This window comes from Gorilla gorilla, chromosome 7, assembly GCF_029281585.2.
Source record: "Gorilla gorilla gorilla isolate KB3781 chromosome 7, NHGRI_mGorGor1-v2.1_pri, whole genome shotgun sequence".
Lineage (NCBI taxonomy): Eukaryota > Metazoa > Chordata > Mammalia > Primates > Hominidae > Gorilla > Gorilla gorilla.
In genome coordinates, this window is record NC_073231.2 from 45,083,217 (window position 1) to 45,091,640 (window position 8,424).

The window sequence follows — 8,424 nt, forward strand, 5'->3', positions numbered from 1 at the left end:
CACACACATATCTTTCCTCTAAACATTTTCTTCAGGTACCTCAAACTCAACATTGCCCAACGTGTTATTCATCGTGTTCATCCACGACCCTCTAGTCCTCCAGAGTTTTCTAGCACCTCACCAAATCACACTGCAATCCACTCAATCACCCAAGACAAGAATCGGATCCAAGAGTTTGGGATTGCTGCAAAATCTTCTCCCTGTCTCTAATCTAATTCTCCTCAAGCCCAGAATTTAAACTATTGGCAGAGTGATTTTTCCAAATGTACATTTAGTCACCTGTGCCCATGTCTACTGCTAACAGTGGGGGCTTGGAAGAAGAGTATACTTGGGGACTCACCTATTATATATCTAAATAATTAAAAGTGATATGATAAATACATGTAACAAACTGTCATATAGAATCAATTATTTCCTCCTACCTTAATATATTTTCATACCAATAAAGTCATAATATATTGCAAAGCTATATTTTAAGTAACTAATGTTTGGTAAAGTATCACAGATAAATGAATGAATTATTATTGCCCATGTCTAGATTTTCAGATGTTGGGATGATAATATTTGCATATATCTACTTCAGTAACATATATATATTCAGTGATATATATTTTACTCTATATAATTCAAGATACATTCAATTATATATTACTATATATAATTCAGTAATTATTTTTTCAATAAAATTTGTTAAGACTTCATTATAAAAAATTGTAAGTTATATTGTTAATATCAATATTGTCTTGTAATCTATGTTCTATTGAAAACAATACCAAATTAGCAAGCCTTCTTTGAATTGCTGTAGCTCATGAATAGCTTTTTATTAATAGCAATTTGGAGAAACCTTTCTCTGCTGAGGCAGTAGCACTTGCAATTGTAAATCAAATTCTTAAATAAATACTTAAGTCAGAAATAAATATTTTAGATTTAAACTTTGAAGTAGGGTCACACATAATAAATTATTATGATTGCAGTAAATATTATAAAACTTTTTAATTTCATTATATAAAGTCACTATTAATCACATCACATTTTTTGCCTTCTCTTAAAGTAACATTTAAATGCACATATTAAGCTAAAGACTTGGTGTCACACTTACACTTTTTTATGGTGTATCATGTTTACTTCTTAAATAATTTTATGAGTTATAATTGTTTCATATATATTTGCCCAGGCTGATCTTGAACTCCTGGCTTCAAGTGATCCTCCCACTTTGGCCTCCCAAAGCGTTGAGATTACAGGGGTAAGCCACCACACCCAGCTTATAAATTATTGAAAAATGCAAAATAATCCTCAGTTTCCATATGTAAGTATTGTGTATACCATGTTATTTTTGAGTGCTTCCATATCTTGAATTGAAATACAATGAGAAGCAAGAAATGGATGCTTGGCACTACTGGAAAGCAATAAAATGGTTTCAAGTATCTATTATATTTTAGATATCTAAAGGGAAAGACTTGACAAGGTGCAAAAATTCATCTTTTTCTCTCATTTAAGTATTTCTGCAGGTCAGATTCTGAACATACTGCAAAATAGTGTTTGTCTACAATATATCCAGTGGTACAACCTTATGAGCCTCTATGGCTTTTGGATTCAGCCACATTTTGTTTCAAGAATGTATGGAAAATATGTGCAGAAACATTTCTCTGGAGCCTGAATGGGCTTATTCACAAGAGTATATGTTTAGGATTATGGGTCACACTGTACCAGCATTGAGAGCCAGAGAGCCAGGGACAGAGGTTAGGGTGAACAGCCTTCCTTATTTGCCTAGGACTAAGGGACAGGCATTCCTGGGATGTAGGATTTTCAGTGCGAAAGCCAGGGAAGTTCCAGGCAAAGTGAAATTATTGCACCAGAGAGTCCACATGTCTTTTAATAAAATTTGTGTACATGTTTGTAAGAGGCATAGTTCCAAGTCAGTGGTCCCTTTTGCCCACGTCTTAGGGTGGTACTATGTCATTCATTTGCTTACCCTACTTTAATCTTCCCTTGATTACATAATAATAATATCCAAACAGCTAAGACATTAGATAGCATGAAAAAAACACTAAGAACAATACCTAATATAGCAAATTTTAAGTAAATGTTAATCATTATTATCCCACCTATAGTTAAAATCCCACTAATAGTTAAAATCCTACCAATAATTTGTCTGCATAACACACAGTGGGTGATAAATACATGTTTTTGAATGGCCCAGGAGTTTCTGCTCTGTATGGGATTTACAAATTAAAATGGAATAGGGACTGGAGAATTGGTCTGGCTTTAAAATTTTACTTCAGAGCTTCCAGTGATCAGGCCATTGGTGTCCAGAGGATCTGAAAGTATAAATTAGGATTCTCTAAATGATGAGATCCAGGTATTTTCACTTGAAATTTGGAGCATAATTTTGGGGAATTCAGAAACAGTTGTCAGAAGAGTGGACAGCTGTCATTTAAAGCATACATTCTGTAAGTCAGGAACTTAGACTTCAATTTGTGAGGATAAGGAGCCAGTTTTAGGGAGGAGGGCGGAGAAATAAAAGCAGAGTAGAAAGTTGCACTAACATTCACAAGTGTTGATTTTCTACTTTATGCCAGAAACTTTGCTAGGGTTGGACTTTGATCAGACCTCTGGAGCTGAATGAGAACTGTACTACATTCAAAAGGGGTTCAGAGTTGGTGGTGCTGTGACTTGAAGTGCACACACCTACCTTTTCTAACTGGTAATCCTGTTTTCTGGATCTCATTTGCACAAAGGTAGACAAGCCGAGCGGTGTGAGAGTACAACAGATGTCTATGAGTTACTGGATTTGGGGAGTAAGAATCTGCCCTTGGCAGCCAGGTGCGGTGGCTCACATTTGTAATCCCAGCACTTTGGGAGGCCAAGGCGGGCCGATCGCGAGGTCAGGAGATCAAGACCATCCTGGCTAACACAGTGAAACCCCATATCTACTAAAAATACAAAAAATTAGCCGGGTGTGGTGGCATGTGCCTGCAGTTCCAGCTACTCGGGAGGCTGAGGCAGGAGAATGGCTTAAACCCAGGAGGCGGAGGTTGCAGTGAGCCAAGATCGCTCCACTGCACTCCAGCCTGGGTGACAGAGTGAGACTCTGTTTCAAAAAAAAAATAGAATCTGTCCCTTGGCTTTTGCTGTCTGCCTTGGACACGATTGTCTCTTATATTGTACTGGGCTAAGGATAAGGTGGAAGAGTATCAGTGAACCTCGATGTATAGAGCAGAGACTTTTAAAGTAACTGCATTAGAACTCCAATCTGGGTCTGAATTCTGAATCTTGTGCTTCTACCATTTGAAAACATACCAGGCATCATCATTGAATGAAATAAATTTGTTCCAGATAGTAAAATTAAACTGTGTTTCCACTAAACCCTTTTCCAACAGTTTTTATTATAAATTTGGTGACATGATTCTACCTGCAGAGAAAGGGGACTATTTCAACATGAACATGTCAAAACAGAATGTAAACAGTTATTTCAGCCTTATGAAATCCCTGTAAGATAGGGCAGGGAGCTATGTATTATTGCCTTTATGTTTCCTGTGTAGAAAGGAAAATGAAGCACACTGGGGTCAATTAATTTGTCAAAGGTCACCTAGCAAGTTGGTGAGACTACCATTCTTCCAATATGCTTTCCACCAGACCATGTTAGACCTTAAAGGTCATGAATACACATTTGTTTCCAAGTCTGCGTTGCATTTTGGAGTGTGGGACCGGGTGACTAATGGAGAAATAGTGTTTGGATACTATGTTGTTGAGCTTGGAAGAAACAGCCCTATTTAAGCCAATGACTGAAACTGAGGGAATAACCTGATGGAAGGCTTAATGTTCCACAGCCAAGTCCTGCCTGCCTGTGTCAAGATACATGCAGTTTTACTTCAGCAGTAAAGAGGGAAACATCTGTTACAGTGGAGCTACTCCAACGCAGGGGAGATGAGAGAAAAGTTGATTATAACATTGAAAATATCCACCTAATTTCATAAAAATGCACTATTGAACAAGAACAATTTGCTGGGTTATAAAAGCTGTTGGATTAACCAGGTGGCATTGTTGGATGCAAATCTTGCTTTCCACTTTGCACAGTAGATATTTAAATGTCAACAGATGAGTCCTCCAAGTCCCTTTCAGTTCTGTGCTTTCTGGAAATGTTTAATTAGCTCTGTTGACACCCATCAGTCAACCTGCAAATGTTGAAACTTCAAACATAGTAAGCTTACAAGAGGATATCTTATATATATTTGTGCATATATATTTAAATACCCTTATAAATAATTATAATGGATACATCCTTCCTGTTTTTCCACCTTGATCCAAGTCCATTTTTCTAGCCTGCTTGCTTGTATCAGCAGGTAAACTTCTTTTAGGAGAACATCTTTGTTGATCATCCCAAGAACCCTAAATAATTGATCTATGTAAAGTGGTAGAGGTCTTGTGACTGTCACCCATCTCTTTCCCTGCTTGATGTCCTATTGCTCACCTGCGCCTGCTCCCCTGTTTGCCTCATGAGGCCAGGATAGTGAGGACTATGCCTGCACTAATTTAATATGTGTGTTTTGCTACATCCTTCCCCACAACATGATGTTTAATACTGTCAGGAGGCCTGGACTGTTCATGTCCCAGTGTCAGAGTGTGGCACTTGAGCTCCAGTAAAGATTTAGTAAAATGAATCTCCAGCTTCTTCTGAATTAGATCTTCATGGTTACTTTTAGTTAATAAGTTTCAAATAAAATTCTATGACATCTCAGATTTCAAAAAAATGTTCATTTCCACATTAAGAAAATGGATTTCAAACATAAACAGAAGTTACTTCTGTATTTTCATGTCATTATCTACCTCCACTTTCATAGATGATTGAGAGAATATTTACGGACCCATTCGTATTTGTGGTCTAACCTGGTAAATTAGACGTTTTACGGAACCTGAAGTCAACTAGTACAATTCATGGAAATGGATTCTGTGTGTGCACATGAGAAGAAAATTATATTAGATGAAAACATTTTCATTAATGCTTATAGATGATAATGACATATATTGACAGGTCGTTAAAGAAATGAATAAAGACATACAAACAAATGTTTGCACAAACATGCATGTAAGAATATGTATACATACTGAGGAGAATGAGCTGGGTACCTGGAAGGAGAGATGCTGGCCACCGAATCTGATTCTGTGTAAGGACCAGACCCTTCCCACCAGTAAGGAGCTTTGTCATGCTGTGCTTCTTTTACAACTTAAAAGAGCCCAAAATAAATGTTTTCCTACACAGAAGCATACAACTTATCATGTGCATTCTTTCACAATAGTGGCATAAGCCCATAGGTCTGAAAGAACTGTACAGTAGCAAGTACTGACCTTCTCAGATGTGGTGAGATCTTGTTCCACAAGAAACCAGACGGTAATGGGGTGTCCCAACTAACGACTCTCTGGACTAAGAGAAGCTGCCTTGATTTTAATCGCATTCTTCATTCTTGGATAAATGAATCTTATTTTAATCTGATAGTCTCCAGAAATGTTGTATACACCAAAATTGAAATGCATGGTTCAACGATTGCAGGTAGGTGGGTAACAAGAGTAAATGAGACAGCACAACAGAATTTCTCTTATCAAGTACTTATCATGATCAAGTTTCTCACACTGCCTGGCAATCATGCTGTAAAATGCTCTGGAAAATCATACTTGCTATCTGTGTGTTGCCGATCCATTAATAAATACCAGCAAAAACAACCCCAGAGAAGATCATCAGTTTTAGATCATTAATAAGATATATGCCTTTAGTCTAAACTTAATGTAAATGAAGATAATTCGTGTTTTAACTTAGCTGTTTATTTATATATTAAAGACAGGCATATCACTATAGAAACTAATACTTCTATAGATTAATCTTATAAGACATTTTTCCTCTCATCAAAATGATGAAATAACTTTTACTATCATCACTTTATAGATGAGAGAACAAAAAAGTTAACTTATTTGCCATAAATTAGCAGCTATTGAAAGTGAATAAACTGAGACTTGTGCTCAGACATACTGATACTATATCTCATATGCTTTCCATTACACTACACATTGATTCTTACATCTCTACTCTCAGCTACACAGGATATGTCCATACTATGTGTTATTGGTGATATAATTTCTGCCAGGAGACAGACACCCAAAATAATGGTTTAAAAGACTGGAATTGTTTTCTCCCTTACCTAAAAGTCCCAGCTGGTATCAAAGTTCTGCTTCACAAAGCTGTCAGTGGTCCTCATTTCTCTTTTGTTGTTTCACCACTCTTCCATTCTTGAGTGTTGCTCTTAACTGCATGTCCAAAATGGATTGCCAAAACTTCTGCATTCTAGCTAGCATGGAGAAGGATAAATGGGAAGACACACTCCCTTCCTTTAATGTCACTTTGTGGAAATTTCACACATCAGTTCTTCTCACATTCCACTGGCCACAACTTAGTTACATGGCCACACCTGACTGTAAGACAGGACTAGAAATATGGCCTTCCTCTAGGGACCACATGCCATGGTCAGTAATAAGTTAATAGAAAAAGAAGGAAGAAAGAGATGCAGTCTCGCTACGTAATGGGAGATAATTTTAGATTCTTTGAATGCTGCCTTCAGAGTCCTCATTTGTGTGTTTAATACTTTTTCCACTAAAAGATCTTAAAACAAAGAAAGGAAATAAGATTTGCAAATTATATTTAAGAATTAAATTATTTTAGGCAATGATTTTAACCAGGCTATTTTTAGTCCCTTGGAGCTTAATAGGTTGTTACCTGCATGTTGCATGAGTTTAATGAACTGAGGGTTATTCACAATATCTATTTTAAATTTTTATACAATGTCTCATTGAAACTTATGTGTATTTAAAATTTAAATAAATAAATTTAGTTCTGCTAAAAGTGAGGACGTGAAAAAGACCAAAAATAATAATGGCCATTTTGTAGTCTACAAGTATGTCATTAAACTGGTGTCAGAGAATGCAGTGAAGTGAAGATGGCTCTTTGTTATTTAATTTGAATATCTAAATGGGTTATACTCTTGGAATATCTCTCAACCATCAGGAAATGTTTATGGTTGGAAAGGAATGCCTTGTCAATGGGCCATAACCAGGTTAACTGGACACGGATTCTTTCTGGATTCCTACATTTTTATTTTCAATGAAAATACAAAGAGGCATCTTGATGCCAAATAGTAAGACATTTTGCATTCCTCCATTTAAAATTTGTCTTCACAAGGGATTAGAGAAAATAGACTGAATTTTCAGGGAATGCATTCCCCTGAACCACACTTTTCTGTTTGTCATTTACAGTACTAGTTAGCTTTCTGTGCGTATGTATTTTGCTATTGGTGTCAGTCCAATATCTTCCTTCTAAGCATCACTTTACCATCTAACAAAAGTTTTCCGGCACAGACCGTGGGCAAGGGTCTGATGAGTAAGTTTCTTTGAGCTACAGATTGATGTTAAGATTTAAATCAAACTTCTCTTCCAGCTTTTTCCGCTTACAAGTTAGTAGTTATCACAGTTGCATTAGAATGTATATTATTCAATTTCCTTGAATAATTCTTACTTTTTCCTAATACATTTGGCTTAATTCTTTACAGTGGGCTAATATTGGGTATAATTATTACGTAGATGGAAAAGTGTAAAGTGGATGCAGGCATCATTTGATCTATAAATCAGACTTTGAATTTAAGGGGATATTATTGGAATGTTTTATTTGAATATAAGTGTATTTGAGGCCATACGTTCTTTTTTAAGCTCGCTAGATTTCTAGAATAGCAGGAATTAGAGAGAAGGGTAGCTCGTCTTGGCCTGATCTCTAGTTGGATAGAATAGGGAGAAGATGAAGAAGAAAACAAAACTGTAAGAGAGCCAGGTTTCTAGTATATTTGGAATTTGTGTTTCCAGAATTGTCTAGTTACAGTCTTAGCCACTATGCAAATGTCTATATGCTTGCACACACAAATATTTAAATGTAAACAGAAAACTAAAGCCACTCTTTCCTCCCCAAAGTCTATTCTCAGTGCAGCTGCAGAGGGTCAGTTTTAAACTTATGTCATTTGACTCTTCAGAACTCTGCAACAAGCCTGGTTCCACCAGACAAAAAGCAAACTTCTTTAAAATGGCCTAAGATCTCTCTCTCCCTCTGCCCTACATGCACCCGACTCCCTCTGGACTTTATCACCTATTCTCTTCCCCTTCGACAACTCAACTCCAGCCATACTCATCACTTTGCTATTTCTTGCACACACACACACCAGGTGCTCTTCCATTTTTAGACCCTTGTTTTAGCTCTTCTTGGCCAAAAAGACTGTTCCTCCAGATGTATTTGCTTATCTGACTCTTCTTCCCCTTCTTGAAGTTTCTGCTCAACTATAACCTTTACACAACGTGGCCTTCCCTGACCACCTATTTAGTTTACTCCCTACCTAG